The 19,699-nt window shown below is 42.9% G+C and overlaps 1 protein-coding gene across 3 annotated transcripts in view; it reads right to left on the bottom strand.

Annotated features, from left to right (window-relative positions):
* The window catches only part of cdk14 (cyclin-dependent kinase 14), a 659,117-nt gene that overhangs the window by 517,841 nt on the left and 121,577 nt on the right, over positions 1–19,699 (bottom strand). Inside the window, exon 1 of one of the 3 annotated variants that reach the window (XM_055655925.1) lies at positions 3,260–3,381. The exons of the other annotated variants lie outside the window; for them this stretch is intronic. The gene's annotated coding sequence lies outside the window, so the exon portion shown is untranslated. Of the gene's footprint in view, positions 1–3,259; positions 3,382–19,699 lie in introns of those variants that run through there. 3 annotated transcript variants of the gene reach the window in all.

The raw sequence follows: 19,699 nt of genomic DNA, 5'->3' as shown, positions 1-19,699 counted from the left end.
GAAGGAGGTGACGGGAGCGAGGGTGTTCATTTTCCCACACAAGCCATAGGTGACTGGGCAATCTGAATCCAAGCACCAAGTTGAAAGCAGCCAAAGGTGTGCATCGCTCACGACAGTCCCCACTCTCCCACGGCCACCCTCCGCGGGCTGCGGGTCGGGTGGAGCGGAGGTTTGGGACAATGTTCATGCCTTCACAGTGATGTGATGGATGCGGGGGTCTGGACCAATCGCTGACAAGTCCCGCCCCTCGGCAACGTCAAGTTCTTATTGGACGTTTCTGTTGAGCGGCAGTCGGTCCTTTGGCTTGTAGGCGATGCTGCCTTTCGGGTAGGTGGCGTTTTGACAGAGCGGCCATTCGGTAAGTTTGCTTTTAGGTGACGCAGCTTTTCGGTTCGTTGGCTTTTAGGTGTCCCGCCCTTTCGGTTAGTTTGCATTTAGGCGTCCCATCCTTTCGGTTAGTAGGCGTTTCGTCTTTGTAATCTTTCAGTTTATTGGCGTTTCGGCCTCGTTTCCATTCGGTTCTTTGGCTTTGACTTCTTTGCTTCGGCCTCTCGTCCGTCAGCGTCACGTCCGCACACGATACTGACAGGATCTGAGGTCAGATCAGATTGAACACAAGTTTCTGGTGCTGTGGGCTAGCAACTATATCAGTTGTACCACTGTGCTACTGACAATATTGGTTGAGGGGGAATGGGGGAGGAGGGGGGGGAGTCAAGGGAAGGGAGTAAACTAAATCAATAGCATTTTTTTTTTAAAGACAGAGTCCTGGAATAACTCATCAGGTTAGGCAGCATCTCTGGTGAACATGGATAGGTGACGTTTCAGATCAGGACTCTTCTTCAGACTCGGTCTGAATACGGGCCTCGATTCAAAACATCACCTATCCATGTTTTCCAGAAGTGCTGCCTGACCTGCTGCATTACTCCAGCACTTTGTGTCTATTTTGTATACCAACATCTGCAGTTGCTTGTATCCATTAATAGCATCATATTGAATATTAAAGTAAGCAAGTCATGTTGGAGCTGTACAAAACTTTAGTTAGGCCTCATTTGGCACATTGTTTGCAGTTCAGGTTGCCCTAATAAAGCAAAGATGTGATGGCTTTTGGAGGGGTGCAGAAGGGTCTTGCCTGAATTTGAGAGTATAGGTATAAAAAAAGGATTGGACAATTTTAGATTGTTTTCTCTGGAGTGGAGGCCGAGGGCAGATCTGATAGACGTGTATAAAATGATAAGAGACATAGCTAAGGTAAGTAGTCAAAGCCTTTTTCCCAGGATGGAACTGTGAAATACTTGAGGGCATAGGTTTAAGGTGAGAGGGGGAAAGTTTAAAGGAGAGGTGCAAAGTACTATTTTTATACACACGGTGTGGTAGGTGAGTGGAACGTTTTGCCAGAGGAGTTGGTAGGAGCGGATACAATAATTTTTATTATTGCATTATTTTAGAGGCATCTGGACAGACACATGAACAGGCAGGGAATAGATAGGTACAGACCATGTGCAGATGGGATCAATTAGATTAGCATCATGGTCGTCACAGACATGTTGGGCCGAGGCATTATTTCGAGGCATTATTTCGAGAGGACTAGCATATAAAAACAGGGATGTAATGTTGAAGCTTGATAGGGCACTTGTCAGATGGCATTTGGAGTATTGTGAGCTGTTTTGGGACCATATCTGAGGATTGATGTACTGGCGTTAGAGAGGAGGTTTAGTATGGGTGTCAGGGCTTACGGGGAGAAGACAGGAGAATGGGGTTAGATATTTTTAAGCCAGAGATTGATTAGTATGGGTGTCAGGGCTTACGGGGAGAAGACAGGAGAATGGGGTTGAGAGGGAGATAACAGCCATGATTGAATCGTGGAGTAGACTTGATGGGCTGAATGGCCTAATTCGGCTCCTATAACTTATGAACTTGTCTGGTCCTGTGCAACACTGACTAATGCTTTATTGATAAATGATTAGACATTTTCTTCCTGAATATTGTCATTGGCTAGCACTTGTGTGCATCATCTTATTGACTGATTAATTAAAAGATACAGCATTGAAACAGACCCTTCAGCCCACAGAGTCCACAACGACAATCGATCGTCAGTTCACACTAGTTCTCTGTTATCCCATTTTCATATCCACTCCTTGCACATTAGGGGCAACTTACAGAGGCCAATGAACCTACAAGTACACAAATCTTTTGTATGTGGGAGGAGATTGGAGCACCTGAATGAAATCCACACGATCACAGGGAAAATGTGCAAACTCCACAAGGTAGCATCCAAGGTCAAGATCAAACCTGGTTCTCGGCACTTAGAGGCAGCAGCTCTACCTGCTGCACCACTGTGCCGTCCAATCTTATGATTGTGCCTTTGGATAACATCATAAAGTTCTTAAAGGCACAGTCACATTCATATATATAGACCACATTTAGTACTTGTCAGTTCATGCCTGAATGCTGAGATTTATGAGGGCACAGACTGAATCATTATCTTAGAAACTGCAACTCAATTGGACAGAAGCGTTTTTTAATGGTCTTTATACCACAACATTAACTATTTAAGAACAGTTCTGTCAGCAACCCACATTGCATCAAAAACTTGTGGATATAATTTTAATAGGATAGAAATGATGCAATCTGACCAACTTGCTGAGCAATCATAGAGAAGTCAGCCATAATACTGGGCAGCAGCTGCTGTCTCAGCTTAATTCTGCTTCAACAGTAGCAACTCTCTAGTGACAGCTTCTGCCATTTCAAATCTTCTCCTCAAATTGTAGTTAATTCAAATCATGATGATGTTGCAAATAGAACTTTATGCTGAATAGCAATGTATATGCAGAGTATTCATTTCATAGATAAAAATCATACAGTATATACTGTATTGGAAAGTGTCTCCTCATTTACTTAGCCACCTTAACCCAGTGCAGATTTAGCTAAACATCCTCTGGCAATGTACAGCATATCAACATATTTTGAGAATAAACAGACCACAATAAAGCATCCTTGCAAAACGCTGTATTTTTATTTTTCACCCATCAAAACAGGACATCAGTGTCATCTCCAGCTCTGTATTATGAGGAATCACTGCAGAATTTTGCTTCCAATGGAGTATCAATACCAGTATCAATACCAGTTCAAAGATAGAGGCACGAACTGCATCAACATCACAGCATTCCCAGGTGTTGCACTTGTGATCTACGTTGGGAATGCTGATTCAAGCTGTTCCATTACAGTCATGCTTCACATTGTAAACAGCCATCTGTCTTACCTTTAAGTCCCAGATACTTTACCGGGTTCCTTCGCATGCACTCCAATATCTAGGAATTCTGCAGAAACCTAGACAGGCCAATCACGTTCAATAAATGAACTCAAAATATCTCCAGGACCATTTCAGCTTGCTAGTGCAGGTTGTACTACTTTTGCAAGGGGGGGGAAAAAAAGAGTGCAAACTAAACATTCTCTGAAGTCAAATCAACCCCAGTTCAGCTTAATTTACAAGCCAGCAAACACAATCAATAGAAAATGCATTAGAGAAGGAACACACCGTTTTAAAAATATATCATCCGTTGCAACTATATTCTGAAGAAACTAACCCGTTGATCAGATGAGCTGGTCTGTATAGTTGCAGGAAAGCTGAGAGTCTGGCTCTGCAGCATGAATGCAGCCAGAAGTAACCATGCGGATTTTGCCCTGCCAGTCACTCTACAGTATTCACTCATTCACCGAATACAATTAGAGATCAATTTGCAGCACAGCGTCAAACAGTTTATAGTAATCATGTAAGAATGTGGGAAATATCTGCAGCAGAATAAAGCAGAACACACCCCTTGCAGTGAAATGGCCATCAGCTTTCCGGAAACCTACAAGCAAAGCTGGCACATGAATAGCATGGGGTCAGAAACACTGCTCACAATCTCAACAGAAAAGAGATTTCTAGCATCAGCAGCAGCTGCAACTAGTACTTAAATGGTCAGGATATATTGTGGCATCATAGATACTCAAAAAGATTGTTTGAACACACAATATGTTCATTGAAGCACAGAGGAATGCAAGTTGAACATTTCACCGACAGTAAGAGTCCTATTGAAAGTTAAGGATAGAGTCTCACAGAAACTAGTGAGATAAAAGTTCATCTCAGAAGCAAAAGTATTACTCATCCCTGTAAAATTCTGTAAAATTCATTCACACTTAAATCAATTTTGTCAAAATGTTGCCAAGAACTATATGAAGCATTTTTGATTCTGCCCTTCCCTCTGGCTAGACACTGCTGAAAAGCAGTATTAAGTTTTCCCTTATTAAAGTAGCCACATTTAAAAGCTCATTTTATGACAGGTCGCATATCCATTGAAGGATCCATTAGCAGAATTTACCATCACTGAAACTTGCATAAAGTTGCTTTGAGCAGTGTTTATTTTTCCTTTAGCTAACATTAGCTAACACAGAACCACATTTCAACAATTCACATTAAACATCTCAGCTAATGAGCATTCAGTGCATAGCTGGCATTCCAGTGGTTAGTTGTAATATGCAATGTGTGTGAATGAAGTAATTCAAATTTGTGAACCAATTTCTGTCCTATTCACACATGCAAATCACTGTGCATTCAATTGATTGATTAAGCCAAACTTTTTCTCTTATGGGGGTCAAATTGAAACTTAATTTAATAAATAAATAAATCTAAAATCCTTTCAAAAACTGCAACAGCAGAATTTCCTCATCAACAGAACACATACGGTACGAATTGGCAACACTTCCTCCTTGATAACCACCAGCACATGGGCATGTCAAGACTATGTGCTCAGCCCCCTTCTCTAATCACTCTGTACCCATGACACAGGCAGACACTTTAGGGGCCTGTCCCACTTGCGTGTTCTTGGCACGCAAATTACGCGACCTCTTGGTCGCGTTGAGGCGCACGGGCATCGTATGGCCCCGGGGGGGGCGGTCCCACTTAGAAGAGCGGAGGGGTATGGAGTTGTGCGCGACATCGCGCTGGGCTCCGAAATTTTTGTAATGAATGAAACCTTCGCGCGCCAAGGCCTGTCGCGGAACTGACGGCCAAAGTGGGACAGGCCCAAGACCCTGGCGCGACGCAACATCTCACCTCCAACAGCAGCAGAAGCAGGCAAACGATCGTCGAACTCGGCCTGGGGCTCACGGCCGTTGCGGTCCGGATCTGCCCCCACTTCTACTCCCAGAGCGGGGCCAAGAAAATTGAAGATGGACACAAAGCTGGAGTAACTCAGCAGGACCGGCAGCATCTCTGGAGAGAAGCAATGGTTTCGGGTCAAGACCCTTCTTTTCAGACTGAAGAAAAGTCTCGACATGAAACGTCACCCATTGCTTGTCTCCAGAGATGCTGCTGGTCCCGCTGAGTTACTCCAGCTTTGTGTCCATCTTCAAATGATGTCACGCGCTCCAGACAGCTGTGCGTACGCATGTAATCGCGCCCGACCTTCGCGGGGCCGTCTCGGCTCAAAACAACCATGAGGTCACGTAATTTGCGTGCCAAGGACACGTAACTGGGACAGGCCCTTCAGACTTTAGTGATGCAGCATGGGAACAGGGCCTTCAGCTCACCGAGTCCACACCAACCAGTGATCGCCCCGTACACTAACACTATCCTATACACTAGGGACAATTTTACAATTTTTACTAAAGCCAATTAACCTAACAAACATGTTTAAGAAAGAACTGCAGATGCTGGAAAAATCGAAGGTGGACAAAAAATGCTGGCGAATCAGCCGGTGAGGCAGCATCTATGGAGACACGGAATTGGCGACGTTTCGGGTCGAGACCCTTCTTCAGACTGAGGTCAGCCTACAAACCTGTACGTCTTTGGAGTGTGGGAGGAAACTGAGCTCCCGGAGAAAACCCACACGGTCACAGAGAGAACTTGCAAACTCTGTACAGACAGCACCCAGAGACAGGATCGAACCTGGGTCCCTGGCTCTCTAGGGCAACCACTCTGCTGCTGCATCACTGTGCAGCCCTAGTTCCAACTGCTTTATATTCGCAGACAACACCGCCATTGATAAAAAAATTACAGATAATAACAAGCCAGAGTATAAGAGGGATGTTTAAGAAGGAACTGCAGATGCTGGAAAAATCGAAAGTAGACATAAAATGCTGGAGAAACTCCATCGCCTACTCCTTTTCTCCATTGATGCTGCCTCACCCGCTGAGTTTCTCCAGCATTTTTTGTCTACTTTAGAGTATAGGAGGGAGATCGATCGACTGATTGAATGATGCCAGAGCAATAACCTTGCTCTCAATGTCAGTAAAACCAAGGAACTGATTGCTGACTTTAGACGAGAAAGGCATAGGAACCACAAACCTGTCTTCATCAATGGGTCGGTGGTGGAGAGAGTCAACAACTTCAAATACCTAGGCATGTATATCTCTGAAGACCTAACACATTAATGCAATCATAAAGAAATCCCACGCCTCTACTTCTTGAGCAGATTCAGTATGTTGATGAATATTCCTTTGAACTTCTACAAGTATACGACAGAGAGCATATTGACTGGTTGCATCATGGCCTGGTTCGGCAACTTGACTGCCCACAATTGAAGGAAATTGAAGAAAAATGGTGAACACTGCCCAGTTGATCACAGGTACTAACCTCCTCATCATCAAAGGTTTGAGGCACGGTCAGAAGAACCCAGCCAGCATCATCAAAGACCCACAGTACCCTGGCCATGCTTTCATTTTGCTCATGCCATCAGGACGGTGGTATTGGAGTCTGCAAACTGGAACGTCCATGTACAGGGACTGATTTTTCCCAACAACTATCAGGCTATTGGTCACTACTCACTCCAACTAAACTCAAAACTCCCTTTGTTGCGCTAGGGACTTTGCATTTTGCTTTGTTTTTCCCATTGTATTGCTTTTTCTTTTTATTTATTGAACTTCTGTTCTTATGTTTCTTTATATTGTCTTGTTCGTGGAATTGTACCACATGTGAAATGTTAGCCATTTTTGTTTCGAAACACCATAAACAATACTAATTTGAGTGAAAATTTGCCAATGGTATATGTAATGACATGCGGAGAACCTAATCTCCCAAGTAGAACTGAAAGTGTCTTAGCATCTTGGGTTAGCAGCGGTAAGATTAATCACTTCCCCTCCATTACTGGTCTAATTGCTGAATTTCCAGCTGGATGCTAACAGTGACCCATGCAGTCAACTGGCCATCGTTTAACATATTCTATCAGTTAATTAAAAATCCAATTTTGGGGGTTTTCAATGCAAATATTCTTCACTACAAAATAAACTGCAGGAGTAATTAAGCTTCATTTGTACAATCTGTGTTTAAATTGGTACAGCAATGAATATTGAGGAATGGAAAAATACCTATATGCCCAATGTAACTCCACTGCATCGACCTTTTGCAAATGCAGTGAATTAGCTAACAAGTATGCACTAAATATATTCAATATCTTCTTCAACAACTCTTTTGCTTGTATATAGATTTCCATTTTACTTTCATTCTTTTGCAGATATTTTCTACACAAGGAAGAATGGCAAATGTAAAAATGAGTTCCTTACAGGCGAAGACTTTGACATTTCTAGGAGGTGAAGATATAACTTGCATATTAAGCCATTATTTTGTAACTGTTCTCAGCAGAAGTCACAAACATCCCGAAATAGCAAGAAACCATTTATATAAACATAGAAACATTAAAAAAAAAAAGGAGGAGGCCATTCGGCCCTTCATTGTGATCATGGCTGATCATCTCCAATCAATAACCCGTGCGTGCCTTCTCCCCATATCAAATAAGAATGAGAAACTTAGAGGCAATATACATTTATGGAGGCAATATGAATGGTAATGCCAGGGACCTGACCCAAGCCCCAGACTAGGGCTATACAAAAGTCCTTGCAGAAATGATCACTGAACAATGGTGATCTCCCAATATGACCTCAACTCTGGAAAAGACTCACTTGATTGAATATGATAACATTGATGAGAGTACCACATTCAGCTCTAGGTACCACAGGTCAGGAAGATCACTAGCCTCACAGGGAACATAATGGACATTCATTCAAATTATACAAGGATTAACAAAGCTTAAATTACATGTGCTATTTGTAGAATCTGCAGCTCTTCCATTCGCTTGAACATAGCCAATTAAGAGGTGGTTTAACTAAGCTATTTAAGATGAATTGAGGAAATGAAAGAATAAATTGAATGAAAACATTTCTCTGTGGAGAGTCCTGAACACAGACACAAGGTTAAAGAGTGGAGACATTCAGGGCGGATGTCAGAAAACATTCATTCACACTGAGGGTAGTGGAAGAAAGAACGATCCTCTTTCTCTCCCCCTGTACCACCTCCGTGAAAAGGGAAAACTGTTTTGCCAAGGTCAATTGGACTAAGAAGGACAGATCTTCGTAAGGCAGGGGTATTTAAGGTCACACAGATAAAGATACATAAATGAGGCAAAAACCAGCAGGAGCAAATAAAAAAGCAAATCACATTCAAGGAGCTCCATGGCCAGCTTTTACGATTATATGTCACAGTGACTTTTATGCTATGCTTCCAAGCAAACACAGAGCAATGCTGAAATCAAATAATCAATAATAATTCATCATATATATGGCTGTTCTTAAAAAAACTAGGTTGAGTAACATTTGAACTAAAATGAGCCATACCATCAAAATCCCTGAAAGGCAAGTTGGTATTAAAAATTATTAATAATCCGTTGTTATTAAAAAATATGCACATGTAGTTCTATTGATGAACATATCTAATTACTTATTATTTTGAAAATAGTACTGCTATAATATTTCATCTGGGCTCAAAGGATAGAATATGCTCCCATCATGACGATGCCCTGATCAGTGCAGCAATATATGAAGCAGCTGTTCCTGGTGTGATTGGAAACTTTAGATAAGGTGATAGTGATAGGAGTAGAATTAGGCCATTCAGCTCATCAAGTCTACTCTGCCATTCAATCATGGCTGATCTATCTCTCCCTCCTAACCCTATTCTCCTGCCGTCTCCCCATACAGATTCACCACCCTCTGACTAAAGAAATTCCTCCTCATCTCCTTCCTAGAAGAACGTTTACTTCTGAGGCTATGACTAGTCCTAGACTCTCCCACTAGTGGAAACATCCTCTCCACATCCACTCAATCCAAGCCTTTCACTATTCTATACATTTCAATGAGGTCCCACCTCATTTTTCTAAACTCCAGCGAGTACAGGCCCAGTGCCGTTAAACGCTGATCATATGTTAACCTACCCATTCCTGGGATCATTCTTGCAAACTTCCTCTGGACCCTACAAAGCCAGCACATCCTTCCTCAGATATGGTGCCCAAAATGGCTCACAATATTCCAAATGCGGCCGGACCAGCGCCTTATAGAGCCACAGCATTACATCCCTGTTTATGTATACAGGCCCTCTTAAAATAAATGCTAGAATTGAGTTTGCTTTCTTTATTACCGATTTAACTTGCAGATTAACTTTTTGAGAATCCTACATCAGCACTCCTAAGTCCTTGTTCACCTTTGATTTCTGGATTCTCTCTCCATTTAGAAAATAATCTATGCCTTTATTCCTACTACCAAAGTGCATGACTCCACACTTTGCTGCACTATATTCAATCTGCCACTTCTCTGCCCATTCTCCCAACCTATCCAAACTCTTCTGCAGAGTCCAGGCTTTCTCTACAGTATCTGCCCCTCCACCTATTTTCGTATCATCCACAAACTTGGCCACAAAGCCTTCAATCCCCTCGTCCAAATCATTAATATACAACGTGAGGCTATGATCTCTAGTCCTAGACTTTCTCACTAGTGGAAGCATCCTCTCCACATCCACTCTATCCAAGCCTTTCACTATTTTGTACGTTTCAATGAGGTCCCCCCTCATTCTTCAAAACTCCAGCGAGTACCGGCCCAGTGCCGTTAACCGCTCATCATATGTCAACCTACACATTTCTGGGCACACATTGACTTGCGCTAACCATCCTGCAGTTTGAGTTTTACCAATAACGTGGTATATGGTAACAGGTATGAGAAGTATATTTTGCTTATCTCAATCCAGAACTAATATATGAACAGTAAAACCCAATACCATTTGATGAAAGGGAGATGCAAGCGACAGCAGATGTTTGAATGCCTCTTACTAAGAACCATTCACCCAAATCATATCTGAAACTGATTTGATGGGTTTGTTAATATATCTATCCTTGTGCAAATTAGTCGAATCAGGCATAAACAGATATAACAAGACGACATGCATGAAGCAGGGCTACCTTTTATTCATTAACATCACACCAATATTGGCCACAAATTCTCAATTGGATTCGGATCAGGCGAGGTAACACTCTAGTCCGGGCTAGTATCCCCTTCTGCTCGAAAAATTGTGTCACCATCTTTGTTGTGTGGCACGGTGCAAGGGCTTGCTGGAATATCCCAGATATATCTGGCCAAGTCTTCATTATCTCCGGCACCACTCTTCTCTGTAATATGTTAATGTATTGCGCCAATCTCATAATTCCATCAACTGGATGCTGTCGACCAACATCTTAGTAGCTGAAACAACCCCAGAACATCATCATTTCATGATGTTTGACAACATGGCCAATGTGGCATTTTCTCACCGTTCTCCAACTGAACAGTTGAACAGAGGGATCTGGGAATAACCGTGCATAGTTCCTTGAAGGTGGAATTTCATATAGATAGGGTGGTAAGAAAGCTTTTGGTATGCTAGCCTTTATAAATCAGAGCATTGAGTATAGAAGCTGGGATGTAATGTTAAAATTGTACAAGGCATTGGTGAGACCAAATTCTGGAGCATATGGTGTACAATTTTGGTCGCCCAATTATAGGAAGGATGTCAACAAAATAGAGAGAGTACAGAGGAGATTTACTAGAATGTTGCCTGGGTTTCAACAACTAAGTTACAGAGATAGGTTGAATAAGTTAGGTCTTTATTCTCTGGAGCGCAGAAGGTTACGGGGGGACCTGATAGAGGTCTTTAAAATGATGAGAGGGATGGACAGAGTTGATGTGGACAAGCTTTTCCCTTTGAGAATAGGGGAAGATTCAAACAAGAGGACATGACTTCAGAATTAAGGGACAGAAGTTTAGGGGTAATATGAGGGGGAACTTCTTTACGCAGAGAGTGGTAGCAGTGTGGAATGAGCTCCCAGTGAAAGTGGTAGAGGTAGGTTCATTGGTATCATTTAAAAATAAATTGGATAGGCATATGGATGAGAAGGGAATGGAAGGTTATGGTATGAGTGCAGGCAGGTGGGACTAAGGGGAAAAAAATTTGTTCGGCACGGACTTGTAGGGCCGAGATGGCCTGTTTCCGTGCTGTAATTGTTATATGGTTATATCTCCGAACATGTTGGCTATGTTGATCCTGAACCATCTCTATAAAACACCTTTCCCCCCGTCCTCAAATATACAACCTTTGATACAAAAGTGAGTGGTTTTGCAGACAATGAAGATGGTTTTGAAAGATTGCAGCGGGATCTGGATCGATTGGCCAGGTGGGCAGTGGAATGGTTGATGGAATTTAATATAGAGAAGTGTGAGGTGTTGCATTTTGGGACATCGAACAAGGGCAGGACCTACACAATAAATGGTAGGCCTCTGGGTAGTGTTGTAGAAGAGGGATCTAGGAGTACAGGTGCATCGTTCCTTAAAAGTCGAGTCGCAGGTAGATAAGGTGGTCAAAAAGACTTTTGGAACTTTGGCCTTCATCAGTCAGAGTATTGAGTATAGAAGATGCGAGATCATGTTGCAGTTATATAAGACATTGGTGAGACCACATTTAGAATATTGTGTTCAGGTCTGGGCACCATGTTATAGGATAGATATTGTAAGCTTGAAAAGGTTCAGAAAAGATTTACAAGGATATTGCCAGGACTAGAGGGTGTGAGCTATATGGATAAGGTGTAGGCTGGGTCTCTACTCCATGGAGCGCAGAAGGATGAGGGGGGATCTTACACAGGTGTGTAAGATCATGAGAGGAATAGATCGAGTTGATGCACAAAGTCTTTTGCCCAGAATAGGGGAATCGAGGACCAGAAGGTGAAGGGGGAAAGATTTAATAGGAATCCGAGGTATAATTTTTTCCTCACAAAGGGTGGTGGGTGTATGGAACAAGCTGCCAGAGGAGGTAGTTGAGGCTGGGACTATCCCATCGTTTAAGAAACAATTAGACAGGTACATGGATAGGACAGGTTTGGAGGGATATGGACCAAGCGCAGGCAAGTGGACTCATGTAGCTGGGACATTGTTGGACGGTGTGGGTAAGTTGGGCCAAAGGGCCTGTTTCCACACTATATCACTCTACATAGAAACATAGAAAAATAGAAAATAGGTGCAGGAAGAGGCTATTCGGCTCTTCGAGCCAGCACCGCCATTCATTGTGATCATGGCTGATCATCCCCTATCAATAACCCGTGCCTGCCTTCTCCCCATATCCCTTGACTTGATGGATCGCTTGCTCGTGTCTCCTCTGTCCCATAGTTCTGTTCTTGCTCCCCCTTCATCCCAAACGGAACATGGATATTATCCTGGTCCTCACATTTCACCCCAACAGACTCCGCTTCCAACTCATTATTCTCCGACATTTCTGTCACCTAACTCTCTCTTAAACCCATCCAGTGACTTGGCCTCCACTGCGGCACTCTGTGGCAAGGAATTGCATAAATTCACAACTCTCTGGGTGAAAAGATTTTTTCTCACCTCAGTCTTAAATGACCTCCCCTTTATTCTAAGACTGCGACCCCTGGTTCTGGACTCGCCCAACATTGGGAACATTTTTCCTGCATCTAGCTTGTCCAGTCCTTTAATAATTTCATATGTTTCTATAAGATCCCCCTCATCCTTCTAAAACTTCTATGACTCTATGACCTCTATGTTAATGTATTGCACTTCTATGACTCAATGACTTTAAATTTAAGGCGCACTGGTATAGTTTCTTCATTGCAGCAATTAGAAGTTTTATTTTCCCCACAGGTCTTCTGCTTCACACTTTGTTAGTATTTCCAGTTAGTAAAGCTGTAGCCATTTCATCCCACACATTCTACACATTTTCATTTGCATCACTTTCAGACCATCCTCATCCAGGTGTGCTCGTGCAATCCATCTTCATACCTGTTCTTTCTTCTTGCTCATTATTATTCTAGTCACCCCCCATGTTTATCCATCCTCATCTTTTTGAATTCTTATTGATTCTTTTTGTGAATTAAGTTAGTCTATTTCTGATGAATTCCTTCATTCCCTGTATTTTGATTTGTTGCTATACGGCACCTACTAATCTTTTAGGCACGACAATAGGATGATGCAGCTCAAAGCAAATTTCACCGAAATCACTGGAAATGAATACCCCGAGAATGAAAATACAGGAAACGCTTGTTATAATGTACAATGGGAGGGGAAAGGTGTCCGTTACTGTTGATTGACCCAGTAAGGTATCATCATTGTGTGTAGTTGAAATAAAGAGCTGGAAATGATGGTTAATACACAAAAGGACACAAAGTACTGGAGCACCTTAGTGGTCAGTAAGGCAGCATGATGTAGAGAACATGAGTAGGTGACATTGGGACCCTTCTTCAGACTGATTCAATCTGCTTAGTTACTCCAGCAATTTGTGTCATTGACATAGAAACATAGAAACATAGCAAATAGGTGCAGGAGTAGGCCAATCGGCCCTTCGAGCCTGCACCACCATTCAATATGATCATGGCTGATCATCCAACTCCGTATCCTGTACCTGCTTTCTCTCCATACCCCCTGATCCCTTTAGCCACAAGGGCCACATCTAACTCCCACATAAATATAGCCAATGAACTGACCTCAACTACATTCTGTGGCGGAGAATTCCAGAGATTCACCCCACACTGTGTGAAACATGTTTTTCTCATCTCAGTATTAAAATATTTCCCCTTTATCCTTAAACTGTGACCCCTTGTTCTGGACTTCCCCAACATCGGGAACAATCTTCCTGCATCTAGCCTGTCCAACCCCTTAAGAATTTTGTAAGTTTCTATAAGATCCCCCCCCAAACGTCTAAATTCTAGCGAGTATAAGCCAAGTCTATCCAGTCTTTCGTCATAAGACAGTCCTGACATCCCTGGAATCAGTCTGGTGAACCTTCTCTGCACTCCCTCCATGGCAAGAATGTCCTTCCTCAGATTAGGAGACCAAAACTGTACGCAATACTCCAGGTGTGGTCTCACCAAGGCCCTGTACAACTGCAGTAAAACCTCTCTACTCCTATACTCAAATCCTTTTGCTATAAATGCTAACATACCATTCGCTTTCTTCACTGCCTGCTGCACCTACATGCCTACTTTCAATGACTGGTGTACCATGACACCCAGGTCTCGTTGCATCTCCCCTTTTCCTAATCGGCCACCATTCAGATAATAGTCTACTTTACTGTTTTTGCCACCAAAGTGGATAACCTCACATTTATCCACATTATACTGCATCTGCCAGGCATTTGCCCACTCAACCAACCTATCCAAGTCACCTTGCAGTCTCCTAGCATCCTCCTCACAGCTAACACTGCCCCCCAGCTTTGTGTCATCCGCAAACTTGGAGATGTTGCATTCAATTCCCTCATCCATATCATTAATCTATATTACTAAAACTCTGTTCTTGACCACTTTCGGCTTTCTGTGCTGCGGTTTCCGAGAGTACGCCGCCACCTACGGCCGTCATTTTTGGCCACCTCGCTCAGAGCCCCCCTCCGCCTCGTGTGTGCCGAGGATTTTTCCCGTCGATGAAAATTGACAGAGATATTAATGTTTTTACAACATTCCCCATTCTCTCTGCTGCCCCTGCTGGCGTGAGGGGGAGTGACTATAAAACCAGGAAGTGGTGTGCCTCAATCAGTCTCTGCAAGTGGTGTGCCTCAATCAGAGCTTTGAATGACACTAACAAATGTCTACAGCACTGTGAGTACCCTTAATTTGGTTTGAAAATGAATATATGGTTAGAGGTAAAAAAGCACTGCCTGCAAATAGTTGTTTGGGTTTGGCTTGAAGTAAAAAGGCACTATCTCTCCCTCCCCTGCCCTCTCCTCTCCCCTCTCCCCTCCCTCCCCTCTCCCTCCACCCCCCTCTCCCTCCACCCCCCTGTCCCTCCCCCCCCTCTCTCCTCCCCCCCCCCCCCCCTCCCTCCCTCCCCCTCCCCCCCCTCTCCCTCCCTCCCTCTCCCCTCTCCCCCCTCCTCAGTTTCACTCAGTTCCTCCATCTCATTTAACCACCGGACCCTTGCTATTTCCGGCAGATTATTTATGTCTTCCTTAGTGAAGACAGAACCAAAGTAGTTATTCAATTGGTCTGCCATGTCCTTGTTCCCCATGATCAATTCGCCTGTTTCTGACTGCAAGGGACCTACATTTGTTTTAACTAATCTTTTCCTCTTCACATATCTATAAAAACTTTTGCAGTCAGTTTTTATGTTCCCTGCCAGTTTTCTTTCATAATCTGTTTTCCCTTTCCTAATTAAGCCTTTTGTCCTCCTCTGCTGGACTCTGAATTTCTCCCAGTCCTCTGGTAGGCTGCTTCTTCTGGCTCATCTGTACACTACATCTTTTGTTTTGATAATATCCCTGATTTCCCTTCCACGAATTCACTACCTTCCCTGATTTATTCTTTTGCCAAACTGGGATGAACAATTGTTGTAGTTCATCCATGCTGTCTTTAATTGCCTTCCATTGCATATCCACCGACAACCCTTTAAGAATCAATTACCAGTCTATCTTCGCCAATTCAGGTCTCTTACCCTCAAAGTCACCTTTCTTCAAGTTCAGGATGCTTGTTTCTGAATTAACAATGTCACTCTCCATCCTAATGAAGAACAACCATATTATGGTCACTCTTGCCCAAGGGGCCACGCACAACAAGACTGCTAACTAACCCTTCCTCATTACTCAATACCCAGTCTAGAATAGCCTGCTCTCTCGTTGGTTCCTCTACATGTTGGTTTAGAAAACTATCCCGCATACATTCCAAGAAATCCTCTTCCTCACCACTCCTGCCAATTTGATTCACCCAATCTATATGTATATTGAAGTCGCCCATTATAACTGTTTTACCTTTGTTGCACACGTTTCTAATTTCCTGTTTGATGCCATCCCCAACTCCACTACTACTGTTAGGTGGCCTGTACACAACTCCCACTAGAGTTTTCTGCCCCCTTAGTGTTTCGCAGCTCTACCCATATCGATTCCACATCCTCCAAACTAATGTCCTTCCTTTCTATTGCGTTAATCTGCTCTCTAACCAGCAACGCTACCCCACCTCCTTTTCCTTTCTGTCTATCCCTCCTGAATATTGAATATCCCTGGATGTTCAGCTCCCAGCCTTGGTCACCTTGGAGCCATGTCTCCGTGATCCCAACTATATCATATTCATTGATAACTATCTGCACATTCAACTCATCCACCTTATTACGTATGCTCCTTGCATTGAGATACAAAGCCTTCAGGCTTGTTTTTACAACACTCTTACCCCTTATACAATTATTTTGAAAAGTGGTTCTTTTTGATTTTTGCCCTGGATTTGTCTGCCTGCCACTTTTACTTTTCACCTTGCTACCTATTGCTTCTACCCTCATTTTACACCCCTCTGCCTCTCTGCTCTTGCACCTATCCCCCCACCACATTAGTTTAAATCCTCCCCAACAGCACAAAGACATGCACTAGGCACATCTGGGAAAAAATTGTTATTATCATAACTATCTTTGTCTGCCAAATACTCACTTATTTTCTCTTTCACTGTCATATTAACCATAGAAAATAATTGCAGCAAAAATCTCAGAAGCCCAGAACATTGATTATAGCACAGACCGGGGGCACATGGCCATCATGTCTGCAGTAGCTCATTACCAGACCATTTCACTACTTTGAAGAAGGGCCTCAACCCGAAACATCACCCATTCCTGCTCTCCAGAGATACTTCCTGTCCCACTGAGTTACTCCAGCATTTTGTGTCCATCTCAAGTTTCATCAACCACCCTTTCTCCACAGCCTCCGAAATTTTGATATCCATACATTTATCCAATTGCCTCCAAAAGGTCAAAATGGAATCAGTCTCCGCCAGATCTGCAGACAATGCTTTCCAGATTCTAATCACCTTGTGTGTAAAGAGGTTTTTTTCTATTTCTCAATTCACCCCTTTTGCTTACTCTGCAATCTCTTCTTGATTCCTCCAAAGGAAACAGCCTCCTTCTATCCATCCTCACCATTCTAGTTCACGTGCTTTAGCAAGTGAGCTTGAACTGAACATAAAAGCTAAGTGAATTGGCATATAAAAGCTTACTAACAGGATTCACAAAACCAGTGTCTTCTTTGCTGCTAATTTGTTGTACTGTTCCCAACAATGCTAGACAAAGGTGACAGAGTGAATTAAATGGAAGAAATGCTGTGTCTTTAAATAGAAAATGAAACATTTATCATGAATCAACATGACAAAGGTCAAACACTGTTGGTTATTAGGTACGCTTTAATTCCAAACCATTCAACTGTTTGTCAATTGCAAATTAAAACCTTTCCTTGTTTACATTGCACAGAAGCCAAGGTCCCTCAAGGACATCATGAAACCTTAATTTCCACTTATCTGGAAATATGATACCAAGGTGTGTATTGTTTACCAAGTATTGTTTAAAGATTGGTTTTGTGTCTTGTGCCTTTTTGAGGGGTTGTTGCATCCCTTCTTCCACTGTCATCCTCAATTCCTCCACAAATATTAAAACTCAACATGACAAGATACAAACATTGTCATTTGGACCCCTTAGGTCAAACGAAATGCTTTACATTCCAAACCATAGACCCAAGACACTGTTTGTCATCGCTGTGAATTAAAACCTTATCTCTCCACTGCACTCCCCCCCCCCCCCCCCCCCGATGTCAGAGTTCAAAGCCCATGGCGATGGAAGTCCCCAAGGTCCCTCAAAGCCACCGGGTGGTGCATGCAAACCTTAATTTCCACTTATCTGGAGCCCCGGCGGAAATATGCCATTCCAAGTCGCGCGGGGCGGTGTGTATTGTTTACCAAGGATTCTTCAAAGACTCAGGCGGGAGAAGTGTCGTTGCGAGAGCCTTCCCTTTGACCGCGGGGTTGTTGCAGTTGAAGCCTCCCTCTCCGGAGGTTCCACTGCAGCAGTAGCAGCAGCAGCGCATCCTCAATTCACCCCTCCGGACACGGCCAGCCCCGCGACGGTGACGGTAGTCGTCAGCAACAACTGTTCCTGTTGTATGCTTTATTGAGAACATAACGGAGACCCACAAGAAAAGGTTGGGTCTTGCAGGGAGAGATTAAAAGTTTCCCCCTATACCACACAATAAAAAATAACTTTCGACTAGACAGTAATCGGACGGGCTGCAGAGGCCGCTGCTGGAGAGTCGCGCCGCCTACCGGAACATCACATTATTAAAATTATTTATACCAGAATACTTCTTTCGACTACAGTTCTACTTTTGTTGTAGAGCAGAATATTGACATTCACAACATGTTCCAGCTTGTGAACAAATCAATTTATGAATGGGTTTCAAGAACGTTACAGGACTTATTGAAATGCTGTTATCTGACTTACTGAAATCTTCCCCAGCCTTCTATAAAAGAAGCAAAGAAAAATCACTCATCTACTCTTGTAACTGTAGTCCCTCTTGCCAAAAACCATTCACACAAATCTTATCTTGACTCGCTCTATTGCCATGTCCTTTATATCATGTTCTGACTACAATTGAACACAATACTCCAGCTGAGGGCAGACTGGTGTTTTATAAAGTTCAGCATTTTCTGCACTGTGCCTCCATTGATAGGGCCCAGCCCTGAGGATATCGATTATATGCAGGCAGGTTTGGTCATGGCATCATATCTGACAAGGACGTTGTGGACCCAAGGATCTGTTCATGTGCTGAATTGTTCTATGTATATGTATGCCTTAACCATTTTCTCAACCTGCCCTGCCATTTTCATTGATTTATGGCCCAGGTCCTCCTGCTCCTATGCTTCTTTTAGGATAGTATCTCATCCTCATTCCTCCTAACAAAATACATAAGCTCACAATTTACCACATCTGCCCATTCCACCATGCTAATTATATCCTACTACAATCCAGGTTGGGCGTCATCATCAGATTTAGAAATGATGGTTCACACCCCAACATTTATGCCATTAATATAGATGAAAGAGATGAATAGCCCCAAAACTGAATCTTGGGGAATGACATTATTGTTTTATGTATTTCAGCGAATGCCACCTTCTGCAAGTCCAAATCACAGCCGTTCACCCCATCTTCTGTGTAAGAAGGAACTGCAGATAGTTTAAATCAAAGATACGCTCAAAAAGCTGGAGTGACTCAGCGGGTCAGACAGCATCTCGGGAGAAAAGGAATAGGCGACGTTGCAGGTCAAAACGTAAAAACCCAAAATCTCACCTATTCCTTTTCTCCAAAGATGCTGTCTGACCCACTGAGTTACTCCAGCTTCTTGTGTCTAACCCCAATCTTCTATTATTTATCATACAGCAACTTGATGTCCATGCTGTCAATGTCCCTTTTATATCATATGATTTAACTTTGCTGTTAAGCCTGTAGCAGAGCACCTTATGAACAGAATTCAAAATATGTAGGAAGGAACTGGAGAATGTCATGTACACCACAGTGTTTGCATTATGGTCATCAATTCTATCTGTTACATCCTAAAACAATTCTATCAAAT

This window comes from Leucoraja erinacea, chromosome 2, assembly GCF_028641065.1.
Source record: "Leucoraja erinacea ecotype New England chromosome 2, Leri_hhj_1, whole genome shotgun sequence".
NCBI classification, from domain to species: domain Eukaryota; kingdom Metazoa; phylum Chordata; class Chondrichthyes; order Rajiformes; family Rajidae; genus Leucoraja; species Leucoraja erinaceus.
This window is presented reverse-complemented; position numbering and strand designations above follow the sequence as displayed.